This window comes from Pinus tabuliformis, chromosome 9, assembly GCF_031772625.1.
Source record: "Pinus tabuliformis cultivar Carrire ecotype Pingquan chromosome 9, CPIR1, whole genome shotgun sequence".
In the NCBI taxonomy this organism is placed as follows: domain Eukaryota; kingdom Viridiplantae; phylum Streptophyta; class Pinopsida; order Pinales; family Pinaceae; genus Pinus; species Pinus tabuliformis.
This window is the reverse complement of record NC_142307.1, coordinates 379911976-379932878: the sequence shown is the minus strand read 5'-3', so window position 1 is coordinate 379932878 and position 20903 is coordinate 379911976. Positions and strand designations below refer to the sequence as shown.

Sequence of the window (20903 nt, the reverse complement as noted above, 5' to 3'; positions counted from 1 at the left end):
GCTGGATGCTGAATCCGTCGATATCACCGTCATCCTCCATTTACAGTGCCATGTGTTCATTACCATGCTCTGATGCATGCCATGTGTGCACATTGCTGTCGTTCAATCATCAGTGCAGAAACTCGACTTTCCACCCTCTTGTTTTTATGTAGGTGGTATTAAATGTGCATAGAAAGCTACAGGCAAAGATCGGAATCTTGACCTCAGCATCCCCAATGTTCGTATCTCACCAAGTCGGCGAAAGGCACCATAGATACCTCCAAAGATAGTGGAGTAAATGGTATACCAAATCTGTATGTCCATGAAATAAACAAGTACTATTGGAGCCCAGAGGGCAATCACCACGCCAATGTTGTTTTTTGCGTTTGGAGAAATTCATGCCATTCGAATGCACTAATATGCATTGTCACGATAGCCTTTGTAGGCCCAATCAATGGATGAATCTCATCGTAGTAGCTGAATGCCAGTTTGGTTACAAGAAGTAGGATCCAGAACATTGTGTACTTGAAGAGAGAAAACTGACTTTCGTGCATTGCCCAACCAACATAAAGTCAAGGCTGTGCCCACCACATCAGGATACTCACAATGCGCCATTTCGAGCTTTCAATAAATCGCTTTATCATGGGCAATAAAAACAATATTGCCCCAAGTACATTAGGAACCAGATTAGAACACGATTGCAGAAATGTATAATGAAGGGCTTTCCCACTTGTCACCAAACCGGTTCTTGAAAATTTTACCAAGACCAATTGGGTTATCCATGCGTGAGCATAACAGACTGGGAGGATGATTACCCATGCAGCAGCAACGACAACTTTCAAAACATATCTTAGAATTTCTGATGACTTCATGGCTTTCCTTGCTTTCCAGCTAAGAATTATATCTAGAATAGCTTGAACAAGCTTTAATATTGCGGTGGTGATAACAATACTCAAGATCTTTTCTAAAAACAACTTCATTAAAGATTCCAGTTGGCTGGCTCGATCCATTCCAGAAAAGAATTATCATTCCCTGTAAAGACAAAATATGGAAGGTCCACATTCGATCAAAGCTTCTAAGAATGTGCCAGAAGGAACGGATTTCAACAAAGTTCATCTTGCCCAGCCATCTGTTTCTATCAGTTAAAGGCTTTTCTTTAGAGTTACAGCCATCTCCTGGTAGCATATAAAAACAAAATCTGCATCTGCACGCATTGGCCATCCTAGCCGAAAACAATCCACTGACCAGAAATATTCATTCAGATCATCATAATTCCTCCATTGAGAATGTTTTGCAGTGCCATCCTTGCTTCTCTTGGCTTCCATTGCAATGAGTTCATAGATGAGGGTCACAACTTTTCTGAGAAAGGACTCCTCATCACCTCCATATGCTGGCTTTACATTTTCCCCTGTTGTAGGACTCACCTTGCCAGCTAACATCCCATACAGCTCAAATGCCATATGATGGTAGATATAACAGAGGCACTCTGGCATAAACCGTAGGTTTGCAGCCTCCCCCCAAATAAGAAGGTATAATCCCATATAAAGAATTTTCCGCTGCTGCAGATCCTGTTGGATGTTGGGTAACCAAAGGCTGGATTTACGTCCTAAATACTTGTGCCATTTCCTGTGAGATTCCCACTTGATGCAGATTTCTGAAAGAAAGCAGAACTCTGTACAATAGGCATGCTAGGATATTGACCTCCACTAGATACCAGAACTTTGACCAATATAGTGGGATTATAGAGAAAACCTTGAAGATGAAAAACACAGCAGTATTATTTGTATATTGATGATAATAACCTGCACTGTGACATGTCGAGCCAGACATTCCCACAGAACCCATAGGAGACAAAAGTGATATGGGTGAGTTATGGTTTCGGACAAATCTCCAGTTTTGTAGCGCGCTACGAAACCACCTAAACCTGTAGCGCTGCGAAACTGCTAAACAGGATTGATGCGCTGCGGAAACACTTTGCCCTGAAACTAATCTAAGCAAATTTGGCAACAGAATTTTCAGTGATAACAGGCTCTATCCCACTAAGGTGTGATAGTTACCTTAGAAACAAACAAAGAAAACTACTTTTGTATTTCCTTTATGAATTAGAGATAGAGGGGGATAGAAAGAACCGACCTGTGTCTTGCACTAATCCTTTGATCCAATCCCTCTCTTCTTTGACAGCTTCCTGCTTCCTTACTTGCCCAACTTCACGAAGTTCCTGTAAGATCACAAAAGAAGAAAACTACACAAAGACATGGATCTGTATTCATAAAAAGCTTAGGATCAGATTTAAGCTAAACATACAAATGTAACAAGCATTAATGATACACAAGCATGTAGGAGAAACTCAAATAGTTTTATTGATATAACAAGAAGATACGGGAGGAGTTACAACCGATGATTCCTGATCCAGCATCAACCTCCCAGCAAAGAAGCCCCTCTTCACCTCCAACAAAGCATAAATCACCCAATACTCTGATATCTATCTCAAAACCAACAGCAATTCTTTGCAATGTACAAAATTCCAGCCTCTGGATCTCTGGGATGAGGGATCCATATATAGATGTATGCAAGGAGTATGAGTTAGCTTATGATTTGACTAGTGTCTTCTCTCTGTCAGTTCTTGCTTCCACTTGGAGACTGAGAACCTCTTACTCATCCTTGGTCGAATTCAATGAGGCAAGTGTCATTGGAGAAGATTCTGGAAGCTTCCATTGTCTTTCCACCTCGCGAATGGCACTGCCATTTGTCATTTCCCGCTCAACGCACCCTGGTAGTGCATTTAGGTGCGTTGCAATGCACCCAGTTAGTGTATTTAGGTGCTATACAACGCAGCTGGCCAGTGGAGCAGCTGAAATGATCCTGATTTGACTGATTCTGAGCAGTTTCGGGTGGAGAACTTCTGGGAGAAGCTGTAATTTGTTGACCTTGTTCCTTTAGGGCTTGGAAAAACACTTTTAGGGACTTAGGAGCCCTTGATTTATGGACATTTCATGCTTGGTGCTGCAAGGCACAAAAATGTCTATAACAAAGGGGGACTAGGTAGTTGAGATGCTTGGGGGAGAGAACTGCATAGTTTCTAGAGGTAGTGAGCTCCAGTTGAGGGAAGGACAATGGGAGAAGGATCTACCTAGTTTTGGAGGCCAAGGTGGGTTAGTCTTTATTCACATTTCATAGTTCCAGCAAACAAGGAAAATGATTGAGTGTTTTAGATGTGAAGTGCGCCATTTAGGAAGGCTGCATGAGGCTAGGTTGTTAGGAGTCCTTCGGAATTTGGCTAAGTGTGTGTTATGTGGAATTTTGCATCTACGGATAAACAAAACTTCCCTAAGTGGGTAGCTACACTTAGAACAATAGAATTAAAGAGTTTAACCTTTTCCTATAGAAGATAAATAAGACAAGGGACCTACTTGTTATCTTTCACTTCCCTTTGTCTCCTTTCAGTAGCTCCCACTGCTCCTTCTCAAACTGAATCCACTTGATCAGTGATTGAAATCATAAACAGAGGACAAAAACCAATCAAAGAGAGATCTATATACTATAAGCAAATGAAATTGAAAGAATTTACACATATAATCATCATACATAAAGACAAGAATATGGGAAAAGGTGTAAACAACTTTATTAAGTAGAAGGAAGAGTTACAACCAAAGAAGTCTGATCCCATGTCACTCATCCTGTTATCACTCAGGTTGTCCTTTTGGTCAGCTCAAAAGGATATGGCCGAGGTAACCACAGACCAATCTTTGGACTGCAGGTTCTAGCCCACCTGCAATCAGAAAGGGCTCTCTCTTTCTGATTTAGCTTTGTTGATATGGTTTTAGGCTAGTTATTGAGTTCAAGGGGTTTTGTTTTGATTTTTGGTGGGAAGGATGATGCTTTCAAGTAAAGAGGTAGGCATAGCATGAAAGTTTTAGAACCATTGGGCGTGGAGTCAAGGAGTAGGACTGCTGGTGCGTTTTCTTGGTCATAAGAAGGAATTATGGAGCAAGACAGTTGCATATGAAACAATCGTTCAAGGTAAAAGAGATGGATTAAAGGCTAAGGAATGAGGCGCAATTAAGAATTTCTCATTCAAGTTAGAAAAAAGAGGATAAATGAGCCCTATCTAGGAGAAGTTAAGAATTCCTAGATAACAGTCATTTATATGTGAAATAGATCAAAAACGAGCCATAAAAGAATTCATATTTATGCCTAAATCAAGAGGAAAACATTAAGAAGCCACAGAAACTGAGCATAGAGTGCAGTTAAGCAAATTCTAAACCAATCCTTTGTTTAGTGACTTGAGCGTATGTGAAATTGAAATAACAGAGGTAAGGAACACTTATTGATTCATACTGCAGCACAAGAATTCCACATTCACTTCTTCAAACCATTAGACACAGAGCAGACAGTCTGTCCCCCAAAGCTTTTCAGCGATCTTTGATTAAGTAAAACATCTCAGATACAGTGCGAGTCTCTAATGAAGATTATCAACCAACCAACCCCCTTAACAATGGAGAGGGTCGTATAAATAGGGAAAATTATCCAGAATTAATCTATTACAGCCGACCTAAACGGGTCAAAAAGAGAATGATTACTTAACCTAATCTTATCCAGAAATAAATGCATGAAAATATCTTTGAGCTGTGCTGAGGGCAGCTACATCAAACTGAGTTAATGTCTGTCCTGGGTGGCTTGGTGCAGTCTTTCTGTAATAACTGTGATTTGTCTTTTACCTCCACCTCTAACTTGGTTCTGCTGCTGTTTGGTGGCATTAATGTGCACTAATCCCGACCAGATAAGTGTTTAAATGGCCTTAATTGCTTTGTTGACTTTGATGAAGGTTTTTAATTTTCACCTGCTTTGATGATGCTCAACTGATACTCTTTGCTGCTTCCTGATACTCTTTGGCACTGAACCTGGCCTCTTTAATGTCTTCTGAGTGCTTTAGACTGTCCCATCGACCTTTATGGCAGCTGTTCAGCCCTCTGATGCTTTAAAAACTGTGTTTGCCCCTTTCCGAATGCTTCCCGAAGAAAATCTGGTCATTTTGCGTCTTTCGGGCACGCTGGAGGCCGAGTCACGAAAAGTCTTTCCACTTTGGCCTATTTCCTGTAGCCATGCGCGATTAGCGCTAGGCGCTAATCACGCATGAAAAACTGCCTCAGATTCTGATTCCAGGCTTCCTAGGCTGCGATTTGTGCCTATCACACTTTTTGACGGTGACGTCAGCATGACATCAGTGGTGGGTCCCAGTACAGTGGTGACGTGGTAGGGTGACATCAGCTGATGACGTCAGCAGTACGGTCGGGTGACGTGTCGGTACGGCGGAGGAGTGTTGTTGGGAAAAGTATCTATTTAGAACGCCCCTATCCCACTCTAAGGTGTGACAGTGCCTTAGCAACAAACAAGGAAAAACTACTTGAGTATTCTTCTTTATGAAATGTAAACAGAGAGGAAGGATGAACTAACTTGTGTCTTGTGCTAGTTTGTTAATCCAATCGCTCTCCTCTTCGTCAGCTTCCAGCTACCTTCTCCCTTACTGGCCCAGCTTCACCAAGTTCCTGCAAGATCACAGAAGACAGAAACTACACAAAGATATAGATTTACATTCATAAAAAGCTTAGGATCAGATTAAGCTAAACATGCAAATATAACAAAACATCACTGATACACAAGCATGTAGGAGAAACTCAAATAGTTTTATTGATCTAATAAGAAGATCCAGGAAGAGATACAACCAAGTGAGTCCCGATCCAGCATCTACCTCCCAGAAAAGGAATCCCTTCCTCACCTCCAACAAAGCATAAATCACCCAATGCACTAATCTCAATCTCAAAACCAACAACAATTTTCTGCAAAGTACAAAATTCCAGCCTCTGGATCTCTGGGATGAGGGATCCATATATAGATGTAAGCAGAGAGGATGAGTCAGCTTATGTTTTGACTTGTGGCTTCTCTCTGTCAGTTCTTGCTTCCACTTGGAGACTGAGAGCCTCTTACTCATCACTGGTCGAATTTAGTGAGGCAAGTGTCATTGGAGAAGATTCTGGAAGCTTCCATTGTCTCTCCACCTCGTTGAATGACTCTGCCACTTGTCATTTCCCGCTCAACGCACCTGGGTAGTGCATTCAAGTGCGTTGCAATGCACCTAGCCAGTGTATTTGGGTGCTTTGCAATGCAGCCAACTAGTGGAGCATCTGAATTGATCCTGATTTGACTAGTTCTGAGTAGTTTTTGGTGGAGAACTTCTAGGAGAAGCTGTCATTGGTTGACCTTGTTCTTCTAGGGGTAGGAACAACACTTTTAGGGACTTTGGATCCCTTGGATTATGGAAATTTCATGCTTAGAGCTGTAAGGCACAAAAATGTCTATAACAATTGCCCCCTAAAGTATGAGACCGTTTATCGGGTGAAATGCTTTATTAGGAGGATCTGAAGTTCTTTCAATGCTGGGAGGAGACCTGTAATAAGATACAATACAATACATTATTTTCATACTATTTTCATGATCTAGCTGAGGCGGGCATTCCCATGCTCAACTTGATAAATTCATTTTTATGTACATAGGACAGACAATCGTCTGATGGTAGACTGATGATTCTGGTGAAGTCATCATCCTTTTGGTAGGATGATCATCTGTGCTGCAATGCTGTACATGTCAATGTCTTTATATTTCCTGAAAATATATCGCAGCCCAGATGGATGGAACTAGATCCAGGGTCTTCAATCTCGTTCGATCTTCACTCGAAGTACAAGTCAATCCATGTGAGAAATGTTTTGAAGTCGAACATGGAAAGACATCGCTTGATTACCAGTCAATGATGTAAACTGTTAACAAGCGCGAGAGGAATCACCGATAAGGATGATGACCCTCAAGGTACTGCAGTACAATTCACGTGGTGTGAATAAAGGACTTGGCGTCGAACACCACGCAAAATCTTTTGGTCGAAGGTCATTGATGTATACCTGTCGCCGGAAGTGAGAAACTTGCCATTGAGGCATGCAAGCTTCAAAGTACTGAATGGGGTGTCCCTAGATCAACTTCTTGGATAATGAGCTGATGTCAACAAGAAGCGATCCATTAAAGGAGGGCCTTGATGAATCCCACATCAATGACATGGAATAGAGCAAATGATTTTGATGGAGGTGAAAACAATCTGATGATATATGGTTCAGGGTGGCGGTCATGAAAGAATGAAGTATAATGTATGGCAGTGGATGGGACACGGTTGACTTCTCTAGATGACTTCTCTTGAACATGTCGGCGACACTTATGTGATGGATCAGTAGCATTTACCCCAAATGTGGATGGTATGGCGAGACCATGGTGATGTGACCGGTGAATGAAACAACCCAACCCGACTCAGGCACGGAGTGGAAGTGTCATGTTCAAGAGCGACTTGCTACCAATAAAGATTCTTTGAGTTTCTTCCCAAATTTTCCCCAGTCATTGCTGACCAGTACCTCGTTATTTTTGTCAAGCTTGAGGAGGATAACATATGCTTGTTCTATAATTTTCCCTTCGGGCAAACCCATCGTTATGTTTTAATGAGCCTAGCGATAGTGAAACTTGTTCTCATCTAAAGACAAGTTTGTCACTATTAATCTTTTTAACGAGTTTAACGACAAAGATAACTCAGTCCTTTTCATTTTTAGAGAGTCTGAAAAGGTACGTAAAGGTAACTCCAAAATTCCTTTTTCGTCATCTAATCCCTTAAGTCCGAAAAAGTATAAAACAATACAGAAGGGATGAATTTTCGATAGTTTTAACGAGCCGAACAAAACAAGAGCTCGATCTTTTTGTGCAATAATCCCTCAGGTCCAAAAAGATTAAAATCTAGAGGAGGGATAGCTCTTCCGGTCACTTTAACGAGCTGGAAGGCCAAAACTCGGCAATCTTTTCATATTTTACGAGTCAGATGAAAAGAGCTTAAATAAGACTCGTCTTTTGAGGAACGAGTGATAAAATGGGTAGCAACTGATTCCAGGTAAGTGTTGGAATTTTCCAAGCACGGCAGTGTCACAAGGATGGCTAGTGAAATCACTCTTCGCAGCTATTCCTCAAAATGGGTAAACAATCAAATGGAGGTGAATGATCGGCCAATGGAAAAGTGGAGGTGACGGTGCAAACACGACCAAGGATTTAATGGCTGAAATCTTCATTCATAGTGGTTATTTACCGGAGGATAGTTCATTTTTTAACGAGCTTAAACGTGGGTTGAAACACTAGCTCAGTCTTATGTTTATTTTTTAACGAGCATGAACTATGTGCTAAAAATGCTCGATTATCCAGTCATATGATAAGAATGTCTCATATAAAATGGCAACATTTAGATTTTTTCCCCACTTCCTTTCTTTATGCAAGTTAGGAAACGACTAATCCAAAAAACAGATAAATAATCGCTATTTGCTTGCACTCCAAAAGGTTTGCATGCCCCGAGGTATAAAACAGAGTTTCGAGGTCTCCCTCTATTTGAGCTGACAAAACATTTGTTTTATCAGGAAGGGTTACCCTTTATTCGAGCTGACAAAACATTTGTTTTATTAGGAAGGGTTCTACCTCTTACAGGCTACCCAAAGATTATTCTATTAATCTTTCAAACAAAACACTTCTCTAGCGATGTCTACCGAGATAAAAAAAGGTGAGTGACAACGAGCGCCAAACACATAACTTTGACAAGAGAATCTTATTCTAGAATAACCCCTATACAATCGCGGACGGGGTACAGACTATTCATATTCTCCCGCGGAAACCTACCCTATACCCGAAGTTTTCCTGCCGAAGCAGACCAGGACGCATGCCCCCTGGGTTCCAGTCATATCCCTCCGAATTACTCGCGCTCATCGGGAGGACGGACAGTAGGTTGAGACATTTCTTGCGTGAAGAGACCATTTAGGGATGGTATATGACTATTTGCGATGCGTGATCCGGGAAATGAAAGCTGGTCCACGAGCTTGACCACTCTTCCTTCGTGCGGAAAACACATTACTCTAAAGAGTGAGGAGACGATGGCTCCCATGCAATAAATATAGTCTCATCCAAGGAGTAGGTTATAATCCAAGGGTCCTTGAACGACCATCACGTTCATTTGAACGGCCTTCCCTTTCAATGTTATGGGCACATTGGGGAGGATCCCTAAAGGTCGACTGGTTCCTTTATCAAAGCCTATCAGATTTCTCATCTCAGGCAAAAGCGATGGAGAACCAAGCGCTTTCCAAGCAGTATAGGAAAGGTTACTCACAGAAGCCCCCTCATCAATGATGGTACCAGCCATGACCATTCTATATATTTGGACAATAATTCTGAATGGTATGCTTGCTGGTAAACGGGGTCTGCCTAGTTGATTCCAGTCGAAGGAGACAACTAGGTTGCTTGGTGGTGGGACCGAGTAGACGGCCGGGTACGGCTCTGACGAACTTCCTTCCTGCGATAAAGGAATGGGTAGGTTTCCCCCGTGTTCGTCGGAGTCTGTGTTGATGAAGAGAATTTGGATGGTGTCATCCTTGTTCTCTTTAGTGATTGTGTCATTCGAAGACAAAACCTCTGAAGGCAAGACCGGATCAACTGCTGCCTTGACCTTTTGACTTTCATCAGGTATGGATTCAGCTGGTTCATCTTCAATGACCAGCGCTTCAGCTGACCACTTGAGCGGGCCAGCTGGATTTTCAACTAACGAAGGACTCGGCAAGAGTTTTTTATATCCAGGAGGGAGTCGTAACAGTGAAATCGGACGATCATCCAAAACTCTTTTAGCTTCGTCTAAGAAGGGACAACGGTGGATGGCGTGATCGCCTTCGCACAGTTTACAGGGAGATCTAGCTCTCCCTTTTTGTCTTGGGACATCACTTTCGCTAGTTGACAGTGTGCTTTCAACATGGCTATCAGAGGTTGACGCCACCGGATTGTGCAAACGGGGAGACCAGTCCCTTAGTATCCGAGGGATGCAAGGACAATCTCTGTGAAAGTGGTCTCCCTTGCAAATGACACATGGCAATTTAGGCCTGGTCAGTGCAGTGTGTGGATTTTCGTTAGACGACACTCGTTTGCCCCCATTCTCTTTTGGCTCCTTCTTCTTTTTCTCTTTCTTCTTCTTTTCCTTCTTCTCCTTAGGAACTTGACTTTTGGCTTTGCCAGCCCCATCAAGCGAAGAGGAAGGAGGAGAGGAAGAATTAGAGGAAGTAGAAGGTTGGTGGGTAACTCTGGACCAGTCTAACTATTGATTTGATTGTTCAGGAATAGTGGTGTTCTGAACGACATTGGTTGAGAAGAGCCAGACTGGTAAGACAATTGTCAGTCCTGGAAGCGACAATGTGGCCATATGGGGTGCACCAACATCTCCCCAAGAGGAGAAGGGACTAGGATTTCCACCAAGGGGAATTCCTTGGTTGGTAGACTCCATTTTATCAACCTAAGATCAACGTAGGAAAAGGGTATGAATATTCCGTTTAAAATAAATTTTATGACGCTTGGACACAACTTGTTTTTTCAATTTTAAAGAGTCGAGAAAAAACAAAAGATGACTCTAGTCTCCTTCGATTTTTAATGAGATTGAAGTGACAAGTGCTCAGATGGACCTTTTATGTTAAGGAGTCTGAAAAGGAATGAAAGGGACTGCTCTGGAGATCTGGGTAGAGGGTGTGCCAAACCAATCACAAAACTGCATAATACGTTTTACGGTACGACAGTTAATCTTCCCGAATGTTGTGTTCGGTGCATTGCGATCAGTAGGGCGGCCGACACGGATTCCTATGGATAAAAGGTTTTAAGCCTATAGGGGTCTCCCAATATATACTCGACGATATGTGGGAGCACAATCCGTACTGGCACTTATCGTCTCACAGTGGAGGAATCACCCAACCATTAGTGAGGACAACAGTTACCAGGCTTTACGACGCCGGAACACGTCTCTAGCCTAGACCTCTATGTTGTGCGTTAAGTTCCAATGCGTCGTTAGATTCATTCAATTTATTTTAAGTTGATCTTTCTTAGAAGTTTTCCTTTTTGGATCACCACGAGATGTAGATGTAATTCCTAAATGCAATCTAAAGATGATAAGCAAGCATTTATCTCTTTTCAACAATGAAAATCCTAGCTACAAGGGAAAAACAAAGACACAATCTTTTCTCAAAGAGCAAAGAGCACACTATAAATGCACTTTTCCTAAATCAAACCATATAAACTATCAATATGCAAATGCACAAATGCATGTATTTGTTTTCACTTTCTTAATATTGATGCCTAAAAAGAAAGTTGATGTACAAATTTGAATTTGCTTTCGAGTGAAAAACACAAACAAGCTTCTTTTTCGAAATCAAAAAGGTAGAGGAGATTACGACACTTTATGATTCTGAAATAAACACTCGTTTCGACACTAGAAAGAGAAAAATTCAAACCAAAGCAAAAGTAAAAAGTATAATCAACTGTCAACAACAAACAAACTTTTCTCCTAAGATCAAAATCGACACTTACGACAGATCTAAATCTAAGGACGACAATATGACTATTTTACTTTTCAATGGAAAATTGTAAATGATGTAACAAATACACAAAGAACACCTACAGTCTTTTTGTACAAAGGAGGCAGAATTAAGGCAGAGAAAAGGGGTTTTCAGACAGGTACACACACTGATAACAGGCTGCAAAAAACAAAGATAAAACTGAACAAAATGAAGCAAAGAACCTCAACTGCACAGGGCAAGGGCTGATCGGCGCACCTGTTGTATAGAGAAACTGAATTGCAGCGTAGGTAGCCCTCTCGGGACCTGCATTGAAATGCAGAACCTCTTCACAGAGCCTACGCTGGGGCAGAAATGAGACTTCTATCCGGGTTCTGGGTCACGGTTTGCAGTTTAATCTATGGATTTTGGCCGAGTAAAAGCTATCAGTAAGGTACAATCAGAGGGATGATTTAAAGGAGGACTAAGAGCTATCACAAAGGGCAATTAGAGCATTTGTGGATCAATTGTTCAAATCATAAACAAATCCAAAGGGTGGATTGAAGTAGCAGCTACTTTGCATTTGATAATGGCAAATGCAGTTCGATTGCTACTTCTGTGTTTATGAAGCAAACAACAAAAGAAACACAAACAAACTAACTAGACACGATCCCCAGCGGAGTCGCCATTTTGTTTTTGGGAAAAGTATCTATTCAGAACGCCCCTATCCCACTCTAAGGTGTGACAGTGCCTTAGCAACAAACAAGGAAAAACTACTTGAGTATTCTTCTTTATGAAATGTAAACAGATAGGAAGGATGAACTAACCTGTGTCTTGTGCTAGTTTGTTAATCCAATCGCTCTCCTCTTCGTCAGCTTCCAGCTACCTGCTCCCTTACTGGCCCAGCTTCACCAAGTTCCTGCAAGATCACAGAAGAGAGAAACTACACAAAGATATAGATTTACATTCATAAAAAGCTTAGGATCAGATTAAGCTAAACATGCAAATATAACAAAACATCACTGATACACAAGCATGTAGGAGAAACTCAAATAGTTTTATTGATGTAATAAGAATATCCAGGAAGAGATACAACCAAGTTAGTCCCGATCCAGCATCTACCTCCCAGCAAAGGAATCCCTTCCTCACCTCCAACAAAGCATAAATCACCCAATGCACTAATCTCAATCTCAAAACCAACAGCAATTTTCTGCAAAGTACAAAATTCCAGCCTCTGGATCTCTGGGATGAGGGATCCATATATAGATGTAAGCAGAGAGGATGAGTCAGCTTATGTTTTGACTTGTGGCTTCTCTCTGTCACTTCTTGCTTCCATTTGGAGACTGAGAGCCTCTTACTCATCACTGGTCGATTTCAGTGAGGCAAGTGTCATTGGAGAAGATTCTGGAAGCTTCCATTGTCTCTCCACCTCGTTGAATGACTCTGCCACTTGTCATTTCCCGCTAAACACACCTGGGTAGTGCATTCAAGTGCGTTGCAATGCACCTAGCCAGTGTATTTGGGTGCTTTGCAACGCAGCCAGCTAGTGGAGCATCTGAATTGATCCTGATTTGACTAGTTCTGACTAGTTTTTGGTGGAGAACTTCTGGGAGAAGCTGTCATTGGTTGACCTTGTTCTTCTAGGGGTAGGAACAACACTTTTAGGGACTTTGGATCCCTTGGATTATGGACATTTCATGCTTAGATCTGTAAGGCACAAAAATGTCTATAACAAGGAGGTGACGTGGCAGTATGGTGGCAGCTACGTCGTAGGGACCGACGTGGGATGGTGACGTCAATGGTGACGTGGTGCTGACGCAGGAGGGGGGAAAGTGGTTTACGGTTTCGGGCGCACAACCTTAGAGGGTTTCGGAGGAGGGGGCTCTACCACAGCCAGGAGGGCGACACGTGGCGGGAGTACGACGGCAAAACCGCCGATCTCCCGGGCGCTAACCATTGGCAGATCGGCGCATGGAAAGACCCACCCACCGTTGATCTGTGGCGTGAGCGGATCAGATGGTTTGCGGGATAGACAGGGCGGCGGAAGGTTAAAGCCGGGGGCCCATGCAAATATTCGAATCTTAATATAGCGTAACGGGGGGTTTGAACTTTGGTTCTGTGGGTGAACTGGTTATGCGCCAGCGGGGGTTAAAGGTTTGATGAACATAACTTTAGGATAAGGGCAGAAAGTGGGTTATATAGGGTTAGGATTAAAAAGGAATGGTTGTTAGCATGACCAGGTGCCAGGCTAACTCCAGTTAGGACACGGATGGGTTAGTGGGAGCCCTAGATGGACTACTGCCTCCCGGACTTAGAAGAATATGGCTATAGTGCCATGGGGAGGATTTATTTAATTTTTTTGGGATTTATATATTTTTACATAGTAGGGGAAGGGAAATGATTGAGGGAGCTAAATAATAGAGTTAGTAGTTAATATGGAAATGATAAGAAAGCGCTAAGTATGTGGATCTTAGGCTATCAAAGGGGGAAAAGTGACTTATAGAGGAAGAATGGAAATCCTTGAGTGAAGCAGATCTTCACCAGGTAAAGATGGAAAATGATGAAACAAAGAGGAATCAAGCAGATCTTGACCTCTTTAGGGAAATTAGTGAGTGATTTGGGAAATAAGAAGAAGGGGAGTTAGAGGTATCCAGCTTGAGCATCTCCAAATAAAAACTGCCTTACATTGTGATCTGAAGTAAAATATCACTTTGAAACACAAAATTGATCACATATCAACATTCTGCAACCTCAAAAACTACCTACCCAGCCTAGTTACCTAACATTTTTTCTTCTTGGGTGCACTTAGACTTGCAGACCCTGATTTACAATTTTTCTTTTCACTGCCCTCCTATCTAAATCTACACTTATTTCGGCCAAGGGCCCAGATTAAGCAGTTGGGCTCCTTTTGATTCTCTACCTATCTACAAATCTGCCAAGATTAAGCTGTTTCGACAGATATTCATTCTCTATTTCTAAAGCAAGAAATTGAATCCTAGGGAAGCCAAGGTTACGCTATTTGGCCTTCCCTTTTACAGAAAATTCTTCAAAAATGGTTAAGTCATCAAAATTGGAATACAACAATGGCATTTAGATTGGCACACTCTCATGGCCTCTTCTTTGGCCTCTTTAGGAAATATGGAGCATTGAAGTATGCAAAGTATGAAATATTTGGCATGAAAAAATGTCAATCATGAAAGATGAACACCTGTTGCAACAGGAGGCTAACAGTGGCTCCACTTGGGGATGGCTTTTTCCTTGTGAAAAGCCAATAACAGCAGGTCAGACTGCCTTGATCTTCTATTATTGTTGTAGACTGAAACTTTTCTTTGTACTGGCTGCTAGAAGTGTGAAACTTTGAAATATGAACAGCTCTCTCCTCAACTGAATTACTGTGAATTGTATAGCATCACCTGCTTTCTTCTACGAGCTTAATGTTATGTACAATATTGCTTGAGCATTATCTTTGAAAATAGATCCAAAACTGATGTGTTTCTTTTGGCTCTGGTCTAGAAAGAGTTGCTAAAAGATTGCTCCTCTCCTATTGATACTGTTTGACTAAAGACTGTAAGCTGCACATTGTTTTGCTTTTACCATGAATTTCTGTGATATGACAATGCTACTCTTGCTGTCTTGCTGAGATTAATGCAGAGACAGAGCATTGGCTGTGTCTTTACAAACTTTGCTGCTGCTTCTCTAACAACCGAGCTGCTTATACAAAAAATAAAAACAAAGTGCTGATATATACAAATATCAATGTACAAAGAAATATGTACAGAGCTGCATTGTGTCCCTTTAAAAGGGATCATGGTAATTTTTTAACATTCGGCCATTAACAGGGCCTTCTTCAGCAGTGTTGCCCTCTACAGATTTGAGAAAATATGTGTTATTTCCCTGAACAACAGAAATAACGAATGGCCCTTTCCATAAAAAATCAAACTTTGCATGTTTTCCCTTGTCCTCTCTTCGTGAATCCCACCTTAGAACTTTGTCGCCAATGTAGAAATCCTCAGCCTTAGCTCTCTTATCAAACATCTTTTTGAGCTTTTCTTGCAATATTTGAGCTCTGTCATAGACTTGCTCTCTGGTTTGCTGAAGATGGATGGTCTGATTGATTCTTCGTTGAATGTCATTTGGTTCAGCCTGAATCTCCTGTAACAGTTTGATAGTAGGGATGCCCAAAGATGAAGGAAATCTGGCCTCCATGCCATATACTAGCTCATAAGGGCTCATCCCAATGGATTTCTTGGTTGAAAGTCTGTCTGCCCATAGGGCATTTGTGAGCTTTTTATGCCAGTTCTTCTTGTTTTCTTCTAAGATCTTCTTGATAATATTAATGAGACTTTTATTTGAGGATTCGGCCAAGCCATTACCTTGAGGGTAATAGGCCGTAGAGTGGCCCAAGGTAATATGAAATTTATGGCAAAAGTTGATCATCTTTTTGGATTTGAAAGCAGCGGCGTTGTCAGTAATGATCTTCTCAGGGCAGCCAAATCTAGAAAGGATATTGCACTCAAGGAATTGGATAATGATGGTGTCATTGGCTTGCCTGCATGGGATGGCTTCAACCCACTTAGTGAAATAGTCGGTGGCTGTTAGAATCCACTTGTGCTGCCCTAAGGAGGAGGGATGGATTTCTCCAATCAAGTAAAGACCCCATTGTTGAAAAGGCTTTTAAGTTGAGATGGGTTTAAGGGGCAGGGGCAACAGCTTTCTTTTGCCCTCAAAGATTTGGAATTTGTGACATGAAATGGAAAATTTCATTACATCTGCAAAAAGAGAGGGCCAATAGAAACCAGCCCTTAAAATTTTATCAGCAGTGGACTTCCAATATAGATGTCCTCCACAGTCACCTGCATGGAATTCTTTCATAACATTGTTAGTTTCATTCATGGTTAAACAATTAAGCAATATGCCTTCGTGATTTCTCCAAAACAATGCACTATCTACGACACAAAACTTTAAAGCCTTCATTTTCAAAAATCTTTTCTTGGTTCTAGACAATCCTGGGGGAGCAAACAAGTTTAATAGTACAAAGCATATATCAGCATACCATGGGGATTGCAAAAAGGTTTCACTGATCTGTGGAGTCGCCAGCTCCTGTTCATTGTCCAATTGGTTAATGTCTAAGGCTTGAAAGTTTGTTTCGGACATTAGTTTGGCTAAACCTTGTCCCTTTATGAGCTTGGTCGGTTTTATTTCTATGTCATACTCAAGGATATTGGCAATCCACTTGCCTCTTTTGCCCTCTAATCCCTCTTGGGTTAATATGTCTTTTACAACAGCATTTGGGACATAGGCAATCACATGTGAATATAAAATGTCAATTCGAAAATCCTTGATGGCCTTAACAAGTGCATAGGCCTGCTTCTCCATGATTGGGTACTTCAAAGGGGCACCTCTTAAGGCTTAGATGAAAAATGCAATTGGCTTTTGATTTCCCTGATCATCCTTTTGCAAAAGGATGGCAGCTATGGTGTGATCAGATGCAAAAGAAAATATGATAAAGCCCCTATCAAATTGTGGACTTGTGAGGACAGGGGCTTGGGTTAAGGCAAACTTTATGCCCACAAAGGCTTGCTTGGTCTCGAGAGACCATTTTACCTTAGCATCCTTTTTCAACATGTTGCTTAGCAATCGTATGTTATATACCTAGGGGGATAACATGGGGTACAAAGGGAGGTACCCAAGGGAATAATATAATAATGGGATGGGCCATAGTAATAAATAAGGTGGTTGACCCATATCATGTAAGGGACCACAAGTAGTTAGTAATAATGTAATGGGTCCATGGTATTAGAGAGATGGTATTGAGGGAACCATGGTAATGACCCATGGTATTATATGTATGAGGCCTATAAAGAGGCTAGAGACTCCACATTGAGGGATGTCAAGGATTATTGTATGAATAAGCATATGGCTTGTGGAGTGTTCTCCTTCCTTAAGGAGTGAATATATGGTGTTGCCCTACCTTAAGGGTTTGATCAATAAAGTGAACCATTTCTATCTATATTCATATCTTGTTATTTCTTGGGTATATTTGCATTGTCTTATATTTTCATATCAGATCTATAACAAGTGGTATCAGAGCACTTTCCTGGGCAAAAAAGTGGAGAATTTTTCTTATGTTTTGCAGGAAATTTTTGGGGCGGCGAGTTTGCAGATTAGATCTGTATGTTTTGGTGCAATATCTACAAAATATAATTGCAGATCTGGATTCTTTGTGAAAAAATACCCGATTTCAAAAAAAACATCGGCAAAATTGGAGTCCGGATGAGGGAGATATCGCTGATCTAAAATTCAGTGGTGTTGCAGACAATTTCTTGGGGCAGCGAGTTTGCGGCACAGATCTGGATGTTCTAATGCAAAATTTGCAAAATTTAATTGTATATCTAGATTCTTTGTGAAAAAATACCCGATTTCAAAAAAAAAATCGGCCGAATCGGGGTCCGGATGAGAGAGATATCGCTAATCTAAAAATCAGTGGTGTTGCAGACAATTTTTCGGGCAGTGAGTTTGCGGTGCAGATCTGGATGTTCTGATGCAAAATTTGCAAAATCTAATTGCAGATCTAGATTCTTTGTGAAAAATACTTGATTTCAAAAAAAAAAACGGCCGAATCGGAGTCCGGATGAAGGAGATATCGCTGATTTAAAAATCAGTGGTGTTGTAGATAATTTTTTGGGGTAGCGAGTTTGCGGCATAGATTGGATGTCTTGGTGCAAGATCTGCAAAAGCTAATTGTAGATCTGGATTATTTGTAAAAAGATACCCGATTTCAAAAAACAAATCAGTTGAATCGGAGTCCGGATAAGGGAGATATCGTTGATTTAAAATCGGCTATTTTTCAACAATTTTTTGTGACGGTGGGACAGTTGCAGTGTGGATCGGCAATTCTAGTGCCTAGATCGGGATTTCTACCACATGGGAAGATGCAGAATGGTTGTTCCATTTCCAAAAATAGCTCATAATAGGGATTCTAGGCAATATTGATGGAATTGTGGCCATTTCAAATTTTCGCCAAGTGAATTTTTTTTCAAAACCCTCTTCATGGCGGTTCTATGTTTTACAGGAAAAGATAATGGTCCTACTATTGAAGAATACATAGAGAAAACTAAGTCAGTATGGGAAAAAAATTGGAAGGATTCAGTGTGGCTTAATTTCAGAGATGAGGCTCATAAATGGTATTTCTCACTTGACAACAAGCAGTTGTCCAAACTTTCAGATGTAGAATTTGATAGAGTTCTTTTAGACAAATGGTCTCGGACTAGAAAAAAGGAGAATGAGACACGTAAGGGGTTATTTTCTTTGGGTGTCTCCTTATTGCAAGTTCATGGATTGATTCAGAAGGAGAAAATCATTGTATCTATAAATCCTAGTTGCAAGCATAATTTTATGAATGTTAATTTGGCAAAAAAATTGCAAGTTCCAACAAAATACATTGAAAACGCACAGGTGGATGATGAGGATGTTCAAGTGTATAAGGATTTGAAGATTTCTATGGATAAGTATGTGTTGCATGGTGATTTTTATACTTCAGAGATGGATAATATGGATGTTGTTTTGGGATATCCTTGGATGGAATCCGTGGGTACTATCAATATTAATGTGCAGAAGAAATATCTGAAGCTCTGGTATAAAAAGAAGAAAATTACATTACAGGATATTTCCATCAATAAACAGGTAGAGTCCATTAAGGTTGACGCAGAAGATGTTCCAAGGACTAACATATCAGATGATGAGACATTGATGATCAACAATCAAACACAAACAGAGGCTGAAGCAGAAAAGGATACAGGTTCTGATACATCAGATGAGGGCTCAGTGGTTGAAGTAATTTTGGAAGATAAGACACCACAGCAGGGTGAATTAAATAAAAAGACGTCATGGGTTAAAACTTCAACATATCATCACCCACATCACCCCGCAAGAAAACAACCAACAAAATGGCAACCAATTAGCGACAAGGACAACAACCCCCACATGAAAGATAGAGAGAAGCAAAGATCCACCTACTACACATCAACACAGAAGAGCTGCCACGGTCAACTTCCATCTCAAGCGAGCGAGGCACCAGCGAGATCGAGGGTTCACCTTTCTCTTGGATGGCTAGATGCACGTGCATGGTACCAGTGGACTACTCTTTTGAGTAGATCTTATTATTTGTGTTCTTTTCATGTTTCGAGGACGAAACATGTTAAGGGGGGTGGAATGTTATATACCTAGGGGGGATAACATGGGGTACAAAGGGAGGTACCCAAGGGAATAATATAATAATGGGATGGGCCATAGTAATAAATAAGGTGGTTAACCCATATCATGTAAGGGACCACAAGTAGTTAGTAATAATGTAATGGGTCCATGGTATTAGATAGATGGTGTTGAGGGAACCATGGTAATGACCCATGGTATTATATGTATGAGGCCTATAAAGAGGCTAGAGACTCCACATTGAGGGATGTCAAGGATTATTGTATGAATAAGCATATGGCTTGTGGAGTGTTCTCCTTCCTTAAGGAGTGAATATATGGTGTTGCCCTACCTTAAGGGTTTGATCAATAAAGTGAACCATTTCTATCTATATTCATATCTTGTTATTTCTTGGGTTTATTTGCATTGTCTTATATTTTCATATCAGATCTATAACATCGTATCAGTTTAGCTAGATTTGGAATAAATCTCGTTAGGAAGTTGATCTTCCCAAGGAATTCTTGCAACTCTTTTATGTTCCTTGGATATGGGATTTGGAGGATAGCTTGGATTCTTTCAGGATCAATTCTAATCCCATCTTTTGATATGATATGGCCAAGAAGTTTGCCTTCTTCAAGGCCGAAGAGGGATTTCTTGGGGTTCAAGGAAATGCCATATTTCCTGCATGTCATGAATATTTGCCTCAAATGTTTTAGGTGCTCTTGATCAGATTTGGAGAAGGGGGTTAATTCATCGAGGTAGACAACTAGGAAATCATGTATTTATTTGGCAAATGCGATATCCATTGCCCTTTGAAAGGTGGCACCAGTGTTTTTAAGTCTGAAAGGCATCTTCACATACTTAAATGTTCCCCACGGTGTGGTAAAGGCTATCTTGTCTTGGTCATCCGGGTGAACCAGTATTTGATTGAAACCTGAAAAGCCATCTAGCAATGAGATTCTAGATGACCCCACTACTCTCTGCAGAATATGGTCCATTTTGGGCAAGGGGTAGTGGTCTTTTAAGGAGACTTGGTTTAAATTTCTTAGGTCTACACATAGCCTAATCTCACTTGTCTTTTTTCTTGTGGGAATGAGATTGGATACCCATTCAGAAAATCTGATGGGTGCTATGATACCTGCTTCAAACATTCTTTTCACTTCCTTTTCAACCAAAGGAAGAAGCATAGGATTGATTCTCCTCAGTTTTTGTTTGAAGGGCTTTTGGTTTGGTTTTAAGGGAATGGTGTGTTGGATCACTGAGGTGTCATAGGACTTCAAGTCCTCATAACTCCAAGCAAATACATCTTGTAAT

The 20903-nt window shown here is 41.0% G+C and overlaps 1 pseudogene; it reads right to left on the bottom strand.

Moving 5' to 3' along the window:
- Positions 1–551: 551 nt before the first annotated feature.
- LOC149148750 (callose synthase 3 pseudogene) overlaps positions 552–20903 on the bottom strand; it is a 57316-nt pseudogene continuing 36964 nt past the window's right edge.